This window comes from Bos grunniens, chromosome 8 (assembly GCF_055505025.1).
Source record: "Bos grunniens cultivar Pamir isolate PY7600 chromosome 8, Bosgru_T2T1.0, whole genome shotgun sequence".
Taxonomy (NCBI): Eukaryota; Metazoa; Chordata; class Mammalia; order Artiodactyla; family Bovidae; genus Bos; species Bos grunniens.
Window position 1 is genome coordinate 13,978,199 of NC_141172.1, and position 22,125 is coordinate 14,000,323.

The 22,125-nt window shown below is 35.5% G+C and overlaps 1 protein-coding gene across 9 annotated transcripts in view; it reads left to right on the forward strand.

Annotated features, from left to right (window-relative positions):
* LINGO2 (leucine rich repeat and Ig domain containing 2) overlaps positions 1–22,125 on the forward strand; it is a 1,446,432-nt gene that overhangs the window by 615,039 nt on the left and 809,268 nt on the right. For all 9 annotated transcript variants that reach the window (XR_015169452.1, XR_015169451.1, XR_015169454.1 and 6 more), the window contains one exon: positions 7,112–7,192. The gene's annotated coding sequence lies outside the window, so the exon portion shown is untranslated. The remainder of the gene's footprint in view (positions 1–7,111; positions 7,193–22,125) is intronic.

The window sequence follows — 22,125 nt, forward strand, 5'->3', positions numbered from 1 at the left end:
GAACAGGCAATGTGCATTTCATGCTCAAATAAATTTACTGTACTCTAAGGGCAGAATTCTCTTTGGGCATGCTCTAGGGAAAGATGCTATAAGTGGAATCTCTGTGGAGTGATTCAATCAAGTAATACTGTCATTTAACTTGAAAAAACAATGTTAAATTTAATATTAAAAATTTCTAGTGAATGCAAGACTCAGTGAATGAATTACTCAGTGGATGCATTTCTCCTTTTCCCTTCTAAAAACCCTCAGGTGCTCTAGAAAATAGTATAGCCTATTTACTAAATTATAGAATTATGAATTATATAGCCTCACTCAGTTTTAGCAGAGCTATTTTATGATATTAAAATTAAGATTTATGCAGCTACTTTGTTATATTCAAATTAAGATTAAATGGATGGTATATTATATTTTTTCAATGCTAATGGAAAAGTAATGTTGAATAAATTTATGTTCCCAGGGAATGTTATTTATGTTATCTAATTTGTTAAGAATATCGTATTATTACTTAAGCAAGTTAGTTTTTATTTTCACACAAATACACCTTTATAAAGTATTGGGTATTGTACTTTTATAAATCTTAATAAAAATTTCAAGTAAGTCCAAAATTTGACATTAATTATAAAACAGATTTATTACATTTTAATAACCATTTTTTGAAACAGTGGCCAAAAATACACAAAAGAAGGAAAAGCTTTTATTCCGACTTTCATTTTCATGTAACAATCCTGAAATGTTGATGATAAAACACTTAACTCATCCAGTTCTGGCCTACTACACTCATTACAGGTTTTGAGTTTTATTAAGCACCATTGCATTCAGTTTAATGTTTGTTCTAACCAGTCCCATGATCAAAGGTATCCATAGCTAGTGCTTGGAAGGGAGTGTTACATAGCGGAAAGGTCTGTGATCTTGAAAAAAATTATTGTGTCATTTTCTAAGCCTCAGTTCTGTATTTTTTAATTATATTTTTTAGTTGGAGGATAATTGCTTTATGACGTTGTGTTGGTTTCTGGTGTACAAGTGAATCACCTATACATACAGATTTACATATATCCCCTCCCTCTTAAACCTCGCTCCCACCCCTCCCTTCCCACCCAAGTCATCACAGTTATGCATTTTTAAAGAGAGAGTATTATCTATCTCACATGATTTATTTTATGATGATTAAATTAAATAATCTCTTTAAGCCATCCATATCCAGGCACATAGTAGGCATGTTATTTCACCTTTTCCTTCTATTCTAATGTTGTGTTTGTTGTGCTTAGTCACTCAGTTTTGTCTAACTCTTTGAGATTCCATGGACTGCAACCCTCCAGGCTCCTCTATCCATGGAATTTCCCAGGCAAAAATACTGGAGTGAGTTGACATTTCCTTCACCAGGGGATCTTCCTGACCCAGGGATCAAACCCGTATCTCTTGTGTCTGCTACATTGGTATGTGGCTTCTTTACCACTGAGCCACCAGGAAACCCCATATGTTTAAATAAAGGTTCTTAAATACATCAATTGAGAATTAGGTTGCATAGAGTCCACAGACTATTGTATACTAAGTGTTAATGCTGCTGCTACTGATGCTGCTGCTGCTAAGTCGCTTCAGTCGTGTCCGACTCTGTGCTACCCCATAGATGGCAGCCCATCAGGTCCCACGGTCCCTGGGATTCTCCAGGCAAGAACACTGGAGTGGGTTGCCATTTCCTCTTCCAATGCATGAAAGTGAAAAGTGAAAGTGAAGTCGCCCAGTCATGTCCGACTCTTAGCGACCCCATGGACTGCAGCCTACCAGGCTCCTCCGTCCATGGGATTCTCCAGGCAAGAGTACTGGAGTGGGTTGCCATTGCCTTCTCCAAAGTGTTAATAATAGTGGATAAAAAATTCTGTGAGAGAACTACTTTACATTTAGGAGAAGATGCCATATACATACTACATATTTCCTTGGTGGGGGGTGGGGATCTCTGTTTTCCCTCACTTTGAAATAAAGTATAAGAATCACTAGAAAATGTTGTGGAAAACAAGAGAAGAATGGTAAAATTGTCTACCTTTTTATTTAAAGCAGAGATTTTTCTAACTTTTCCTCTTAAACACTTATGAAGGTAGAGATATAAATTCCTAACAAAATGGTATTCATATCTATAAATATTCACTGTGTAGGAATGTTTTCCCTCTAAAATAGCACTGAAGGTTCAGGAAGATAGCTGTTTTTCCCCTTGTTTTCAAATACTCCTTAAAGTATATTCTTCCCTCTGTTTGAATCAATTTAAAATATTATTATATTTGTTTAAAGAAGTAAATAAAAGAGTGGTTCTTTTATAATTTATAATGATATATGTCTAACCTTGGAATTAAAGTCACTTTTGTTTGAATAGGGGTTAAGTCAGCCCTGGTTGTATGTTAAAAATATTAATCCACCTTAAATTGGTGTTATAGTATGTTTATTGAGCCCTTGAATATTTTTTTTTCTCCTTACCACTGTATCATCCTCTTATTAATATTTTTTCTCATTTTGTAGATAATAATAACAGCTACCATTTAATCACACACCAAGTGCTGGGGACTGTGGTAAATTCACTATATGTTCATCCCCACATCAACCCAGTGCTGTCCTTACAGTCCTCATGTGCTTAGTATTATACACATTTGGGATTCAACTGTAATAGAGACTCCTTTGTGGCGCTAGTGGTAAAGAACTCACCTGCCAATGCAAGAGACATAAGAAACATGGGTTCAGTCCTTGGGAGGATCCCCCTGGAGGAGGAAATGGCAACCCACTGCAGTGTTCTTGCCTGGAGAATCCCATGGACAGAGGAGCCTGGCAGGCTATGGTCCATAGGGTCGCAAAGACTCGGACAGGACTGAAGCGACTTAACATGCACACATCTAATTATAGGAGATGGTAAATAAGGCAAACAATATCACTTAATGAAAAGGGAACTGACTTGGAAGCCAGAAGACTTAAAATATTGTCGTATATTTATGTCATAACTACTCATGTGATCTTGGGGGGAAACACATAATTTTTGTACATCTATGGTAAAAAATTACGTTTAAATTTTATGTACCTTTTCCAAGTTGGTACTCAGGATTCTATTAGGTACATTGCCAGCTATAAGTGTGACTTTATTGAACAATCTAAGCATGTAAACAGATTCTTCTTTATTTTTTACTTGGCTTGGGCTATCTTCTGTTTACTAAATACTTGCAGATATGCATTCATCAAGTCCCCTTTTCTTGTGTGCTAGGCATTATCACCCCACTCCAGTACTCTTGCCTGGAAAATTCCATGGATGGAGGAGCCTGGTAGGCTGCAGTCCATAGGGTCGCGAAGAGTCAGACAAGACTGAGCAACTTCCGTTTCACTTTTCACTTTCATGCATTGGAGAAGGAAATGGCAACCCACTCCAGTGTTCTTGCCTGGAGAATCCCAGGGACGGGGGAATCTGGTGGGCTGCCGTCTATGAGGTCGCAGAGAGTCGGACATGACTGAAGCAACTTGGTAGCAGCAGCAGCAGGCATTATCACTTATCTCAAATTGTGTGCCTCACTCAAAATGTTGAGGGTATATTTCCTCAAATTCTTTGTTCTGAGCCATTCTAGCTCAGCCAAGCTACACTGATCAATTTTTATGAAACTGACTTTTCATTCCTTGCCTCTGCTTCCTGTGAGCAGTATTTACTCTGTTACTACTATTTTCCTGCTACTTTCCTAGATCCCTTTGTTGTGAAGTTTAATTCAGTCACTCAGTCATGTCTGACTCTTTGCGGCCCCACGGACTGCAGCACACCAGGCGTCCCTGTCCATCACCAACTCCTGGAGCCTACTCAAACTCATGTCCATGGCGTTATGATACCATCCAATCATCTCATCCTCTGTCATCCCCTTCTCCTCCCACCTCAGTCTTTCCCAGCATCAGGATCTTTTCCAATGAGTCAGTTCTTCGCATTAGGTGGCCAAAGTATTGGAGTTTCAGCTTCAGTATCTGTCCTTCCAGTGAATATTAAGGACTGATTTTCTTTAGAATGGACTGGTTGGATCTCCTTGCAGTCCAAGGGACTCTCAAGAGTCTTCCTCAACACCACAGTTCAAAAGCATCAATTCTTTGGCGCTCAGTTTTCTTTATAGTCCAATTCTCACAACCATATGTGACTACTGGAAAAAAAAAGATCTCCTCAATTTAAGAGGAATGAGTCACATGATCTAGGACCACATCTGGACCTGACTTCTTACCTTATCCATTACATTTTATCCAGAAGGTGATCTGTATCAAAGATCAGATTCTTGACCCCATTATTATAACCATTGATTTCATTTTTAGGAATTATAGCTTTAATTTTTTCTTCAGTATTCCATGAATAACCCAGGAAACTCAGAAGGAATTTCTCTTTAGATAGCTGTACTCCTTCAACTCCCACCAAAAGAAATACACACAGATACACATAATTTTATGGGTTTTATCAACACATTTCCCCCATCTTCTTTATCCACTACCTTACCTGACCCAAACATTGTTTTCTTTCTTTCCTTTTTTTTTCATTTAACAAAATAATCTCTTTCGTTCTTTATAGCTGGCTACTTCTTTTGCATATATGCCATTTACTTTGCTGTTAGAGCTTATTTTATATCTTTCTTAAACAGTATTTGATCTTAACTAAATTGTCTTCTCCAAGCAACATTAGGAAATCCTGATATAATACACATTCTTATTTCATTAAAGATGTCATATTTTTAGATATGATCATAAGAAAATGACTTGTGATATTCCAGGATCACCTCCCTACTCCACTGAAACATTAAAATATGTTTCAATTAACTAAACAGTAGATTTTATTTGATAGCTTTCACATTCCATATATATTTGTAATTATTCGATAAACACTTTAGACATTAAAAAATATTTTAAGTGACTTAATGATATAAAACAAAACTTACAATTAGTTGCAGGTAGCACTTTATTTTATGGAACGTGCAAATTCCAATTTAGTGACTTTATGCTGAGACATATAATATAGGACAGTGGCGGCTGTCTGCAAAGTATGGCACTGTGTGTATCTTTACTGATTAAACGAGATCACCATATGAAAATACCTATTACACCACTTGTCACAGAGACCGTTCAATAAAGGTTCAGAATTGTTTAGATATGAATAGCAAAATGAGTTCCAGCCAGTCAGTTGTTAACACAGAGTTAGAAAGTGATGAGGCACTGGACTAGCTGATGTGTTTTTAGGAAAGCAGGAGAATTCTACAGGACATCCAGAAACTTCTAAAACGCTGTGCAGTCATTTTTGGCATTTCAGTAGTTTTTGCCTAGCGTCCCATTATTATGACGTTTAGAGTGTTCTCTTTCTCACCAAAAGTGTTTAACATTTTCTTTCAAAGTTTGTTTCTCTCTAATGTAAATGTAGCTTCTGATGTCTTTCTGGAATCTAACCCAACGTGTTATTCACTATACAGAATTTATTTGTCTGGAAAGCATTTTTCTTCAAAGTGAGTTCTAATACTCAAGAGCAGACAAAAGAAAGAGCACGTAGTGGGGGAACTAGTAAAAAATTATATATGTATATATATGCTATATATTATATGCAAATACCTATATATTTGTGTAAACATATAAGTATTAAGTGTATATAGATATTTGCTATCTATATTGGGGCTTCCTAGGTTGCGCTAGTGGAAAAGAACCCTCTTCCCAATTCAGGAGATATAAGAGATGTGGATTTGGCCCCTGGGTTGTGAAGATCCCTTGGAGGAGGGCATGACAACCCACTCCAGTATCCTTGCCTGGAGAATCCCATGAACAGAGGAGCCTGGCAGGCTATACGGTCCATAGGATTGCAAAGAGTATCTATAGATACTGAGCATCTATATATACTAAATAGATGAACTGAGTGACTAATCACACAGACACACACACACACAGTTTCTGATAGCAGCTTTTAGAAACACTGAGTTAGTAATGTAATTTATATGAATCCAGCCCTTAAAACATGAACTTATATGACCCTCTTACAATGGGATAAGAAGATGCTCGTTTATTTCCGTTCAAATGTGCCGCACATCCCTTGACAAAGTTATACTTCCGAGTTAGAAACACCATTTCCCCCACTGTCTCTGTTCCTACTCTCATCTTCTTTGCCACTTACTGGATTAGAGTTTCAGAAAGGGGTGGGAGGTAGAATGTCCATGATGCTGCTTTATTGAGGGCATGCCTGAGACTTGGATTCGTGCCTAAGGACTATGCATTAGGTTTGGACTGAGGGAGATGTAGGAGAGGGATGGAATATAGTCCCATTCTATACAAACAGTATTATTAATTTATGAACTCTGTATAGTATAGAGCTTCTCTGATAGCTCAGTTGGTAAAGAATCTGCCTACAACGCAGAAGACCCTGGTTCGATTCCTGGGTTGGGAAGATCCCCTGGAGAAGGAAATGGCAACCCACTCCAGTATTCTTGCCTGGAAAATCCCATGGACAGAGGAGCCTGGCAGGCTACAGTCCATGGGGTCACAAGAGTCAGACACGACTTAGCAACTAAAGAGAAAGAGAGAGAGATCGTATATATTGTCTAGAAATAGAAGCCACCTACATGCCTACATATTATATATCAGCATATCAAACTTATAACTATTACTTTCCACATTTTATGAATCTTCTCCAGGAAAATTATGAAACAAAGTAAAAATACTTGCTTAAATCTTGCAAGGAAGTCAATAGTAAAAAGAGACAAGGAGCCAACAGCCCATAATACTTATAACTCAGTGTTATAACCAGAAAAGTATTTATATTGGTAATGTGTACATAATAAGAAAACATTTCCATTATAAATGCTTTAGTTTTCATACTTCAACTGCCTTTCCCAGTAAAATAAGATGGGATTGAATAGTTTTTATTTTTTGTAGTTTTGTAATCTGGAGCCTATTTGGTGCCTTGGAAGTCCCAGAAATACATAACTTGCATTTCTATTTTGTGCATTTAACAAAATCTATGATAACAGCAATAAAGAGGGAGTTAATATTTAAATGGAGATAAGTGATAATAAACATTTAACAGCTAATCAGCATCACTCTACAGAGACATATATTGTTCTAAACGCTATCTTTCACCTTTTATTTATAGTAATTGAAGACTGCCACTGGGAAGCTGCATCATGAGCTACTTGGGCTTCTAAAGTGTCCAGTGGATTTTTCATCACATAAGGTAAATGCCGGATTTATTTTATTTGTATTTTCAGGATGTAATGAAATGCTATTTTTTGTATTAAGATTTATTTTCTTTATACTAAGAAGAAAGTAAATTTTCTTTCATTTGGTCATACATTTAATTAAGTAGTTCCTCTGGCTTGTTAGCTCTGAAGTGACTGGGGGAAGTTATTGACATATTGACAACCACTTCTAGGCTTATGCATTTTCCTCTGTAAAACTATCATATGTATTATGTGTTTCAGACAATCTGTTCTCTGTTTTTGTTTGCTTAATGTCATCTTGTCTCTTTAAATACTATGTTAACATGTTCACATGTTACACATAAAATTTAATGGCTAAAGATATTTTCTTTATTAGTATTTATGACTGAGGTAGTTGTGTTGGAGGTAGATTATTATTAATTTAAAGTGGTAGTTGAGTTACATCTGGGCTTTTTTTTTTTTTCATTAATTCTGGAGGGTATATCTAAATATACATTTGCTCACCCTATAGTTTATAAAATTACAGCTACAAAAGTAGAAACTACTTCAGTGGTTTGAGTATTTATAATGTGGATTACTTTATTTTCCTTGGGAGATGTTATTAGTTTTTCTACTTTGTCTTTCTCTACTAGTGGTCCTTCATCAAGCATCACAATAATTTTATTTTTATTATTTGTTTTATTTTTGTTTTCAGTTGTAAGAGAGTAAAACATTTGCAATCACTGCTTTCTTTTCACCACCTGAGATTACAGAGAACGGATTTAGAATTCCAGGGTGCCCAGGAAGACAAGGTTTGGCTAGTAACTATGAAGAAAACCTCATTTAATACATCTAAAGGGAGATACATGGGGCTGCTCACTTGTGTCCTCATGAAGACCAATAAGTGAAGAAAAGAACATCTTCATCTGAAAAATGAGTTTCTAAGAAAGGAAATATGCCTGTTTCTAGCACTGTTTCGCATGTCTGTCAAACAAACAATAATAGTAAAGACAGAATGGCTTGTATGTAAATGGTTTGTCCAAGTACAAATGGTGGAAATAGACACAAACATAAACACATAAGTCTAGAATGGTGTTTTGGTTTCTAAATGAAACACATTTTCTATGCATTCAAATAGAAATTTAAATTAGAAATAGAAATACATTTCAAGGCATAATAGGAAAGAAATTAAATATACATAAAATAGACTAAATTGTTCAAATTTTAAATATCATGACATCTTGATAAAACTTAAATCATAAACTGCACGCTGAAGCACGTGACTCAATGTTTTACAAGGGGCTCCATTATGTTAACTTGGATGAGCTAAGAGGCAAAGAATGAGCAGTCATGTGAAGAGAATTAGAGGAAATTGCTCATCTATTCAGCACAAAACTGTCCATCATTCACAGGGCCCTTCCAATCAAAGAGAACATTTAATGGCACTTATAATATGGTAAATTTGACGTGATTTGAAGACACTGTGAACTATTATTTCTTCTTTAAATATTTCTATAGTATAGCCTTTCATAGTTCCTTTGGTCAGTTCAAGTAATCCTGGTAAGTTCATATCTTGTTTTCTGGTTGAATTTATGTGAAAGTCTACCATCTATCCCTTCTTGTGAACCCAAAGAACACTGGCTGTCTTCAGATATACTTTGATAGTAGATAGAAGGTGGTTTTATTTTTTCAGCAAAAGAAGGAGAAATACATACAATTCATTTGTTATTAATATTTCATTTAATGTTGATGTGGTTTTTAAAAACATCCAAGCCATATGGAAATTTGCACTGAGAACTTTCATTTTAACAGAAGTTTAAAACAGGTATCATAAGCGGAATGAAAGGACAGAGCCCATATATTTTAGAGACTTTTTCTAACAAATAAGCTCACTTTCACCTCCATTTTCAGCTCCTTACTCCCAAACACTGACTCTTTTTCCTTTGCCCTCAATCTTCATCTAAAGTGACAGATGGAAATTTTAACTTTGCCCCACTCACTCCCACAGGTAATGAACTCTGCACCTATTTGTTATTGCTAATGTTCATTTCCTGAAAACTTTAGGTGAATTTTAAAAAATTATTTTCCTCATTCTAAATATCAGAATATGTATGTGTATGTATATCAGTATTGGTTAAGAGTGAGATAAATTATGAATATAGCAGAGATATTTTATGTTGTACAAAGAAGCATATATTCAAGTTTAGAAAGTAAATGTATCCCATGTGATAGCCAGCGTGCAGTTAGAATGTGAATGAAATTAATAGGCATATTGAACAGAGAAGGCTCTGTAAAATAGGTTAGCTCAGAATGGGAATAGAAGACTCCCAACTGAGAACTGAATACACAAATTAAAGGACAGTGATAAACTCAAAGATAACTGCCCTGAGCAAATGTGATAATGAGGGAACCTATAATTTGAAAGAATTATATATTCCATTTTTTAAGAAGATATGGGAGTATTGTTTGATTTACAATGCTGTGTTAGTTTCAGGTATACAGCAAAGTGAATTAGTTATACATAGATATATATCTAGGGGCTTCCCAGGTGATGCTAGTGGTAAAGAACCTGCTTGCCAATGCAGGAGACTTAAGAGATGCAGGTTGGATCCCTGGGTTAGAGAGGTCCCCATGAGGAGGGCATGGCAATCCACTGCAGTATTTTTGCCTGGAGAATCCCAGAGACAGAGGAGCCTAGCAGGCTTCAGTCCATAGAGTCGCACAGAATTGGACACGACTGAAATGACTTAGCACACACACACGCACATACATATATCTGGGCTTTCCGGGTGGCTCAGTGGTAAAGAATCAGCCTGCCAGTGTGGGAGACAGGACAGAAGCCGCGGGCTTGATCCCTGGGTCATGAAGATCCTCTGGAGGAGGAAATGGCAACCTACACTAGTATGCCTTTCTGGAAAATCCTGAGGACAGAGGAGCCTGGCGGTTCACCAGTTCATGGGGTCCCAGAGTCAGACATGACTTAGTGACTCAACAGCAACGGCAGCGGCATGCATATATCCTCTCTTCTTCACATTCTCCAGTTCTGAAAGGCTCTTGTTTTTGTTTTCGTTTTATTAGTTTTTCTTTGTTGTACAAATCTTTTAAGTTTAATTAGGTTCCAGAGACTGATCCAAGAAAATATTGCTACAACTTATGTCAAAGAGTGGAGGGTATTGCCTATGTTCTCTTCTGGAAGTTTTATGGTACTTTGTCTAACATTTAAGTCTTTAAACCATTTTAATTACATTTTTGTATATGATTTGAGGGAATGTTCTAATTTCATTATTTTACATGTGACTGTCCAGCTTTCTAGTCATCACTTGTTGAAAAGACTGTTTTTCCTTTACTGCCTATTCTTGCCTTCCTCATCATAGATTAATTGACCATAGGTATGTGGGTTTATTTCTGGACTCTCTATTCTCTTACATTGATCTATTAATATATATCCATTCCCCCCCCAATACCACACTATTTTGAGTATAGCTTTGCAGTATTGTCTGACATCTTGGAGAGTTATACCTCCAGCTTTGTTCTTTTATCTCATGATTCCTTTTCAATTCTGATCTTTAGTGGTTCCTTATAAATTTTGGACTTTTTTTATTTCTCTTAAAATATCCTGAGTATTTTGATAGGTATTGCATTAAATCTGTAGATTGAGTAATACGGCTATATTAATAATATTGATTATTACAGTACAAGAACATAGTATATCTTTTCATTCTTCTGAATCATCTTCAGTTTCCCTCATCAGTGTTTTATAATTTTCAGCATATTGGCCTTTGCCCTACTTCATTCATTTTAATGCTGGATCTTTCTTGATATGTGATTTTAAGCAGGATTTTTTTTTTTTTTCTTACTTTCTCATTCTGATATTTCATTATTAGTATATAGGAACACAACATATTTCTGTGTATTAATCTTGTGTCCTGCAACCTTGCTTAATTTATTTATTAGTTCTACCAGTTTTTGAGTGGAGACTTTAGGATTCTCTATGTAGAGTATTATATCATCTGCAAATAGTAATTATTTTACCTATTCCCTTCTAATTTGGATACATTTTGTTTCTTTTTTCTTGTCTGATTACTGTGTCTAGGACTTCCAATACTATGTAAAAGAGAACTAGTGAGAGAGGCATCCTTGTCTTGTTTTTTAATTTATTGGGAAGCTTTCAACTTTTCCCCTTTGAGTGCTATGTTGGCTATAGGTTTGTCATAAATGGCCTTTATTATGTTGAGATATGTTCCCTCTATAGCCACTTTGATGGGAGTTTTTTGTCATGAATGACTGTTGAATTTGTCAAATGTTTATTCTGTATCTGTTGAGATGATCATGTGGTTTTTATCTTTCCTTTTGTTGATGTTGTGTATCACATTTATTGATTTTCTTTAAACTTTTTATTTTGTATTGGTATATAGCCAGTTAACAATGTTGTGACGATTTCAGGTGAACAGTGAAGCTATACATACACATGTATCCATTCTCCCCCAAGCTCCCCTCCCATCCAGGCCACCACACAACACTGAGCAGAGTTTCATGTGCTATACAGTATGTCCTTGTCAGCTATCCATTTTAAACTTAGCAGTATGTATATGTCCATCCCAAACTCCCCAGCTTTCCCTTCTTCCATCCACCTCCAACAACCATAAGTTCATGCTCTAAGTCTGTGAGTATCTTTCTGTTTTGTGACTAAGCTCATTTGTTTCATCTCTTTTTAGATTCCACATATAAAGGGTGTCATATGGTATTTCTCCTTCTCTGTCTGACTTACTTCACTCAGGATGACAATCTCTAGGTGTATGTGTTGAGCCTTTCTTGTAACCCTGGAATAAATCCGACTTGATCATGTTGTATGATCGATTTTATGTATTGTTGGATTAGGTTTGCTAATGTTTGCTTAATTTAAGATGATTTTTATAAAGAAATTTTATTTAGAAAAAATGTAGAATTTCTTCAGGGATTTTTGGTTTAGGCTTGTCTCCCAGCAGTAGTAGCGCAACTTGGAGGATGTAGTCTTGGTCTGGGAATACTTTAATGATGAATTTTTCCAATGAGGCAGAGGGTGGAAGTGTTGGCTTTATTACCTTGAAGAAAGTGAAATAAGTAGGCTGTCTTCAGAGCTGAAGTTGAGAGAGAAATTCAGGAGTATGTGGGTTGAAATATTTAAGCCCTCATTTCCTTTCTGAGCAAGTTGAGGTTTAATCTTCCTGGAATAATTCTATTTTAGTAGAATAGGATATCAACTTTAAGTCAACTGTTTACTCAGTTTTAGTTCATCTATATTAGAATGAAAGTGAACCTCAAGATTCTTTTTAGCTCCCCAAATCTATGAATTTCACCTATCTGACATGTTTCCAATAGTGAAGCAGAATGTTTTAGTGGTTGCAATCTCAAACCCAGTGCAGCATTCCTGGTTTCCACTTACTGCATCTGTCACTTTGGGAATTTAGGGGAGGTTTCTGAGGCTTTAATAATCTATGAAAATAGGATGATGGAACTACTTCTTATGGTGTGATATTGTTATTGAGGTTCATGTATTAATGATGGTAAAAAGAATGACTTAACATCAACCATTGCTAACTATATGCTTTGCCATTTCACTGTTCTTGAGTTAGAGCCCAACAGTTAGTTCCCTAGGAGTACATTTTACAGAATGGATTAAAGTTGAATATTTTATGGGTACCTTGTTTATTATTTTTTTTAATAATTTAGGATTACGATTAGGATAAGGTGTTGACCTTTCAATAAGAAAGTTCATGTATTGGGTAATATCAGAGTTTTTCCTGAGGAAAGTCCAGATGTTGGCTACAAATATTCCCCTTTGTACTTCTCTGCATAGGTACAGTGGTAGCCTGTCCACATAAGTATTCTGCCTTAGGCATCTAGTTCAGTTCAGTTCAGTTCAGTAGCTCAGTCTTGTCCGACTCTTTGTAACCCCATGAATCGCAGTACGCCAGGCCTCCCTGTCCATCATCAACTCCCGGAGTTCACCCAAACTCATGTCCATCGAGTCAGTGATGCTATCCAGCCATCTCATCCTCTGTCGTCCCCTTTTCCTCCTGCCCACAATCCCTCCCAGCATCAGTCTTTTCCAATGAGTCAACTCTTCGCATGAGGTGGCCAAAGTACTAGATGATGCCAAAATTATGCATGTTTTAAAACCTAAGGATTTGTTTTAATTAGTAACACCAAATGAGTACAATCTGTTACTTATCATACAATATATACACCACAATTTTTCCCAGCCAGTATTAATCAGCAAAGTAGTAGCAATAAATAACATTGAAGGAGGATTGCCTGAATGATATGAATATTTTTCATTTGTAAATATAGCTGTAATTTTATCAGTGGATTAAATAAGACTATTAAAATATTTGTATTCACTCTATAGAAGGTCACTAAATTCAATCAATACAATCAACCTATGCTGATTTGTGTTAATAGATGTCAGAAACCTATGTTTACATTTATTGTGGTAATGTTATTCATGGTATGGTTCTTCTTAATTCTGTGTAGAGTGTCTCCAATAAGGAGATGATGCAACACACTTCCCCCTAGTTTCAGCACTCCAAACTGGGAGGTGGGTTTCTCCTGGCAACTTGTTTATTTTTAGCTTATCATTCCAGTAGATCATGTAATAGACTTATTTGAAGGTCCTTGTAGGATGCTGCTGCTGCTAAGTCACGTTAGTTATGTCTGACTCTGTGCTACCCCATAGACGGCATCCCACCAGGAAGCTTATAATTGATTCTGTTTCACGTGTCAGTGAGTAAATAGGATTGAATGGCATAAATGATATGAAGCACAACTGCCTTTGATCAGTCTGAGCACGAATACCATGTGTTTTATTTGGTTCTAGGGTAGGTTTGGTCAGGATGCCATCTTGTCTTCTTTCAGTGTTTATCTTATGGTGGTGTTGTGAATGTTAACCAAGATAATCACTTAGTATATTAATACATATTTTTGGTAAATGTTAGCTATGGCTAATATTGATATAAGAAGTTCCCAAGAAGCAGCTTTTTTTCTACTACCTTTCTTGGCTTACCAACACATACACACACACATTCATGACTGTATGCATTCAGTTAACATTTATTGAGTGCCTATCATGTTCACTTATAATTCCTATGTCTGTGAGTAAGCAATATAGATAAAGCGCTTGTCCTCACAGAGCTAATGTTCTCAATGGGTGTTGTAGGGTGTGGAGTTCATTAACAATAAAAATAGACAAAAGAAAATACTCAGTAATAAGGCATGCTAAGTTGGAAATAAAACAGGTTGAGAGCCTGAGGAGCTGCTTTGAATTGTGTTATCAGAAAAGACCTAATTATAGAGGTGATATTTTAAGCTGGGTACTGAATGAAAAGGAGTTACCTATGTAATATCTGTCAGAAGAGCTTTTTAAGGAGAAGGAATATGTAAGTAAGTCCCAAGAAGAGACAGTAATCTAAATGGCGATTCTAAGGGACTGTGGGATAGTCATTGATGAACATGTAGGTGTGTAGGCATGAGTCTGCCTTATCTGTATTTCACTCTAAAGGCTGAGGTCTACCTACATGGAGAAGCTCAGTCATCTTATTAAAGCACTCTTCTACCTCATGGTTCAGATGGTAAAGAATCTGCCTGCAATGTGGGAGACCTGAGTTCGATCCCCGGGTTGGGAAGATCCCCTGCAGAAGGGAATGGCTACCCACTCCAGTATTCTGGCCTCAAGAATTCCATGGGCAGAGGCGCTGACAGGCTACAGTCCATGGGGTGGCAAAGAGTCAGACACGACTGAGCGACTTGCACTTCATTTCACTTCACTTCTCCTTTCTATCCTATCTCTCCACATGGTAAACTGACCGAGGACTTAATCCCTAGGCAGGTCCCTCTGATCTGTATTTTCCTTGAAGGCATCTGATCTGATCAGTGTCTACAATACAATTTGGTTTTGAATTCGAAGTAGAGTAGCAGAAATCTCTCAGACTTCTGACCCAAATCCTGGTTCCAGCACAGCTTATCACAGTTCTTCTTAGCATTTAGGTCCTAAACACTGGTAATAAGAAAGTGGAGCTTTGCCCAGTTGCCTGTATTCCTTGTAGACAGTTCCTTTAAAAATGACATAGAAAGTAGCCCTGTGGTCTGAGAAAGAAGTCCAGTAGTCCTGGATTCCTCTAGACACTACTTGTTTTCAAGCAGGAACTAACTTTATCCCTAACATTATTGAACCCATCCATGTTAAAAAAAGATATTTTTATCTTATACCAAAAACAACTTAGTTAGCCATCTCAAATCCTCTTAGGAATAAGCAGAATGCAGCATACTCTCTCAATGTAAGTACTTAATTTCTTACTTCTGTTTTCCAAATATCTCACATTACCTAGTTATGGTAGCATTTTTGCTTCTTATGAATATCAGAGTCTCACTTATTTCAATAAGGTACTTCCATACCTCAGTTCTCTTAATGTTTATCGGTTCAGATTTAATCTCAAATGGATTCTTTCAGAAATACTGGTTCACTTTTGCACTTATCTCAACCCTATACTGGTCTTCAGGCATCCTGTGTGTGCAATAATTGATTCCTTCATGACTCAGTAGTTACCTTCAGTGAACAGCAGACAGGGGAAGAGAAAGTAACTAAATGTAAGAATCATCTTTTAAATGCTTTACATTTTCTTTCTGTACCCATATGTTTTGTCAACGATCAGTGATTTATTGCAAAAAAGTGAAAGTATTGGGTTTGGCCAAAAAGTCCGTATGTATTTTTCATTTTACAGAAAAACCTGGATGAACTTTTTGGCCAACCTAATATTAATAGCTGTTTTGGAGATTTGAAGAAGTGAAGTGAAGTCACTTAGTCGTGTCCAACTCTTTGCAACCCCGTGGACTGTAGCCCACCAGGCTCCTCCATCCATGGGATTTTCCAGGCAAGAATACTGGACTGGGTTGCCATTTCCTTCTCCAGGAGATCTTCCCAACCCAGGGATTGAACCCGGGTCTCCCACGTTGTAGGCAGACTCTTTACTGTCTGAGCCACCAGGGAAGTCTTTTGAAGGCCACCAGGGAAGAGATTTGAAGGCAAGGAACTTATTTCAGCATTTGATTTGCATCCTCTTCATGGCCCTTCCCAATCTTTTGCTCCGAGTTGAGGTGCACTGAATCAGTTTTGCATGTACTGCATGCCTTTCCCACAGGGCATGGTGAATAGCTAATCAAAAGACAACTGCACCTCCGCACACTTAGATCACCATCAGTTTGTCACCAGAAATGCTTAGTCACTCAGTAGTGTCTGACTCTTTACAACCCCACTGACTATAGCCCACCAGGACTGTCCATGAGGATTCTCCATGCAAGAATACTGGAATGTGTTGCCAATTCCCTTCTCCACACCAGAAAGGAGGCTTGCAATGAATTTAAGTCCTTGTATTTTCTGACTGATAGATATCATGTCTGCCCTATGTTTATCACCTTATCTTCCCAGCTACAGAAGATAATAGTGAAAATAGTAAGTGTCCTGGGAACCCTTACACACCTACCCTCAATATGTGAAGTTCTGTTAGTGTTTTTAAAGTCCAACTCCATGAAAACTGTCTTCCGAGGAAAACTCCATTTTCATTCAGAATGTTGGAAATCAAGATCTTCGTCCACCAAGTAAACCAATGTTTAAATGAAAATGGATGTCAGTGGAAATAAGAGAACATCATTTTTGTATCAGTATTTTTGCAACAGCTTCTATAACACTGTGCCAGACATTATTTTAAGTACTTTGTGTTTAGTTTGTTAATTCCCATAACAGCCTTATGAAAACATATTATCATTAGCCTCATTCTGTAGATGGAAAAACTGAGAACTCAAAAGGTTAACTTGCTCACAAGCTCACAGCTGATAAATAAAATACAATATGTTACCTAAGAAGATGCACTTCTCAGTAGAGGCCTACAACAAAAAAACTTCTTGAGAGGTTATAGTTTGCAGTAATAATAATGTAGTCATTGCAGAATGAAAAATGGTTCTCTTGATGGTCTCTCCTCAAAATTTCCTGTCACTTGATAGAATGCATGAGGACAAATGACTTTAAAGATTGATAAGAAAAAGTTTACAATAAGAAGTTAAGTCCATATGAAGAAAACTTTAGAGAAAGTACTTTTTAAAAATACATTAATTCCTTTTGCTTGGAGACTAAATAATTTTACCACCCAAGTCTTAATTTCCCCCTAAGAAGTGAGCTTAATCTCAGCAAGTCCCTGGTAAACCTGTTTACACTGAGCCTCCCTTTGGATTCTCATTACATTTTGCCCTACTATTGTGTGACACTTAGCATCCTTGGAATCTTTTTATGACTCTGAGTGCATGCTCTACATGTAATTTACAATAGCATGAAAAAAAAAGTGCAAGACCTAATTAATTCACCAATCAGCTGTCAGAACCTGTGATCTTTTTTCCTAGTTTACTGTCGAGTTCCCTGTGGGAGAATCAGTATTCTGAAACTGCCATTTCCATTATGCTGTGTGGTGTTAGAGAAAAGCACTAAGTTACGCTGCTCATTCATGGAAAATGTGCCGTCCTCATGAGTGCCTTGATGACTTTGTTAAAAATACCTTCTGCCAGCCCTGTGCTCTTGTTCTCATGAATATGGTGTCTCTGCGGTACAGCTGGTTTTCACAGTGCCATAAATTAAGAGAAGGGACATCAGCCTACCTCAACTTCAAACCTGTGCATTTTCCCTTGAGTTTTTCCATTTTCTTAAGAAACTTTATCCTATTTGATATACTTTTTAAAGTAGTTTAAAATCCATCTACTCAGATTTGATCATTTTTGAGGACTTTTTTGTCTCAAATATTCCAAAATGGGGACATCTTATACATAATACAAATATCTGTTTCATGAATTTATAAAATTATAATCCAGTAAATATGTTTTACAAGTACTTTCAGAAAAAAAGAAACATAGTAAAGAAATACAAAATGCTTGTAGAATTGTAAATTAGTTTTTTTATGATTAATATCTTCTTTCATGATTGCATGATTGAGGTTTTTTTTTTTTTTTTTTGCTGAGTAACAAACTACCCTCAAACTCACTTTCTTATTAACTTGATGATCATTTGATGTTTCTCACAGGACTTTTGGTCAGTGGGTAGTTTTGCTGATCCTGGGCTCAACTTATTTCAAATGAACCTGCTTATACAGAGGAGGGCAGCAGTGGGTAGACCACGCTGATTAGTCTAGGATGGCTTCCCTCACTGACTTTCACAGTTTTATGGCTGAGGTGCTAGGTTGACTGGGCCACTTGTCGATTAGCTTGGATAAATTCACACAGTGGATGGCAGGGTTTTAAGAGAAAGAAGCCTTCAAGGCATCTCAAGGCCAGTGCTTAACACTGGCCCAATATGGTTTTACTCTTGGCCAAAGCAAGTCATTAGGTCAGACCAGATACAAGGGGTGGACAAACGGATTCCACCTCTTGATGACAGTAGCTGTAAAATTACAATGCAAAGAGTGTGGATACAGGGAGGAGTGAGAAATTGAGGCATTTTTGCAATCTGCCATAGCTCAGCTATCTAGCAGAGCTTAATGGTTATCTAGACCTGACCTAGGTTTTTTGTTGGTTTGCTTGCACTGTTTCTAATCAGGCTGGTTCCCCAGTCAAAGATATTTCTTATCAATCTGACAGCTCAATCTAGCATCAGAAGAGTAATACAAAACATTCTATATCTACCCAGAGTCTTTTATTTCTGATGTTGCACCTTTATTTTTATTAAATAGAAATATGAAAAATGTTAATAATATATATGAGGTATAAAGAAAACGATAAAGTGTACAATGCTATGTTCACCATTCTGTATAAGAAAAATGTTAACGATATTCTAAAATAAGGCCTCTATTTTCCCCAATCCAATCTCTTTCCTTGTTTCCTCATAGATCACCTCTGTTCTGGATTTTTTTTTTTTATCATAATTTTGCTTTTTATTATGGTTTTAGGATAAATTTTTATCAGTGTACACTTGTTGTGGGACACATATACATTTTTGATTATACAGAAATGGAATCATACTGCCTCATTGACACAGTTAGCCACTGTTTTGAATTTTGAATTTTATAATAGTTCAAGTATTTAGTCTATTTATACTAACACAAGTGTTAATTTTTTTTATATTTTCAACATTATTTTGAGTTTTTTCTACTTTCATGCTTTCTGTTTCTTATTTTAAATTGATTAGTTATTCTCATTTATCTTTCCCTTTATTAATAGGTGCATTCTCTTTTCTAGTCTTTAATGATTTAGAAATGTTAGTGTGAAGTTTGATCTTTATGTCTCAACAATATAACAGCTTGGAATAACATAACTACAATCAATCTCCTTTCATTTTATATGTAATTTTCATGGATTTTAGTTATATTGCAATTTTTAGTCCAAATGACAGTTTTATTTTTATTTCACATAGATAAGAATGTTGTTCACTTTGTTTGCATCTGTTCCTTCTTTCATCTGAGATCTTCTGAGATCACGTTATTCTGTTTGAAGAACTACATTCAGAGTGTCATTTAGTAATTATCTATTGATAACAAATGCTCAGGTTTTGTTTATAAATATATGCATTTCTTTCTCATCACTGAAAGATATCTTGGTCAATATATTGGTCTAAGTTGATAGTTATTTTGCCTTAGAATGTTTAATCTATTACTTTCTTGGTTTCTGGTATACACTTATTGTATACTTATTGTTATTATTTAGAAGTCAGTTTTCAAGCTAATTGGTTTTGTGAAGATGATCAGTCTTTCCTTTCCACTACTTTTAATATTTTTTCCCTGTGTGTTTAGTGCCTGGCAGTTTTATTGTGACATGTCCCAGTTTTGACTTTTTTTGTTTGTCTTAGATTATTTAATCTTTGTATTTGTGTCTTTCATTAATTCTGAAAAATTGCCAGTAATTATTTATCTGTATACTCCCTCTCATCATTTTCTCTCTCCTTTCATTAAGGAAATCCAGAAAAGTAAAAATTAGCTTTATGCTTCATTCACATTTGGGATTCTAATATATCCTTAATTTTTGGTCTCTGAATTTCATTTTTTAGTCTTGTTTATATTGTGACATAATATCAGACAGGAATTTCCTGTGCTATTATTTTAGTTTTTCAACTGTTAGTGTGTTACCAAATTTGCACTGTAATCTCTCTCTCTCTTTCTGAAACATTTAAGGATGATTTGAAGTAAAAATACCTCTGAATCATAAAATGCTTCAATATAATTTTCCTATTTTGAAAACAAAACATCTTTTTCATAAGCATAGTATAATTATAAAAATCAGGAAATTAATATTGATATGATACTACTAATCTACAGATGTTATAGTTATCTATTGATGTGATTACTCCAAAATAGTAGCTTAAAACAACAAATACATGTAAACTCCCCAATCAAATGGTATATATTGACAAACTGAATTTTTAAAAAAGAAAGAATAAAAAACAATATCCAACTATATGTTTTCTCCAGGAGATCCACTTTAGATCTTAGGACATTCATGAGTTGAAAGTGAAATATTCCAAATCGTAACCAAAAGGGAGCAAGGATGGCTATGCTAATATCAGACAAAATGGATTTTAAGTAAAAGTTGTTGAAAGAGACATAAAGAAGACATTCTATAATGAAAACAAGTCAGTTCACCAAGAAGATACAGTAATTTTACAGATATGTGCACCAAATAGCAGAGCTCAATATATGAAGCAAACATGGACAGAACTGAAGGGAGAAATAGAAAGCACTAAAAGAATAGTAGGAGACTTCAATTCCCATTTTCAATAATGGGAGAAAAATATACATAAAATGAATAATGAAACAGAGGACCTGAACAATGCTCTTATCTGGTGTCATCTAACAGAAATGTACAGAACACTCTCCACTTAAACACGGAAGGGTATGCAATATTCATATAGATCTTTCTCCAGGATAGGCCATATGTTAGGTCAAAAAACAAACATTGATAAGTTTTAGAAGATTAGAATCCTACAAAGTATGTTTTTCAACCATAGTGAAATGAAACTGGATATCAATATCAAAAGGAAAACTTAAAAGCCCACAAGTATGTGGAAATTAAATAAAACACTTTTAAATAACTCATAAGTCAAAGAAAAATTAGGAAATATCTTGAGACAAAAAAGAAAAGACCAAAATTTATGGAATGCCATGAAAGCAGTGTGAAGAAGGAATATAGCTTTAATATTGGCATTAAGAGAGAAGGAATATCTCAAATCAATAACCTAACTGTACACCTTAAAGAACTAGGAAAAGAACTAAGTAAACCCAAAGCTAGCAGAAGTAAGGAAATACTAAAGATTAGAACAGAGATAAAACATAGAATCGAAAAATAGTAGATAAAACCAACAAAATCAAAGTTGGTTCTTCAAAAAGATTAAGAAAATTGACAAACTTTTGGCCAGACTAAGAAAAAAGAAAATAATTATATAACTAAAGTCAGAAGTGAATGATGGGAATTATTGCTGATTTTAAAGAAATTTAAAAGATTTTATGTAAAGAGTTCTGTGAGCAATTATATGACAGCAAATTGGATAATTTTGATAAAATGGACAAATTCTAAGAAACATATAACCTATCAAGATTGAATCATAAAAAAGACAAAATCTAAATAGATCTAAAAGATTGAATCAGTAATCAAAAACCTCTCAAAAAAGAAAAGCCCAAGATTAGATGGTTTAACTGGTGCATCCTTCCAAGCATTTAAGAGTGGTTAACACCAATTCTTCTCAAATTGTTCCAAGAAATTAAAGCAGAGAAAATACTTTCAAATTTATTTTATAAATCCAGCATTACCCTAATCTCAAAGTCAGACAAAGACATTACCAAAAAAAAAAAAAAACAAGAAAGAAAGAGAACTATAGATCCATATGTCTAATGGATATTGAAACAAAAGTCCTCAAAAAATATCATCAATCAATTCAAAAACATAACATCAGGATTATATACCATGACCA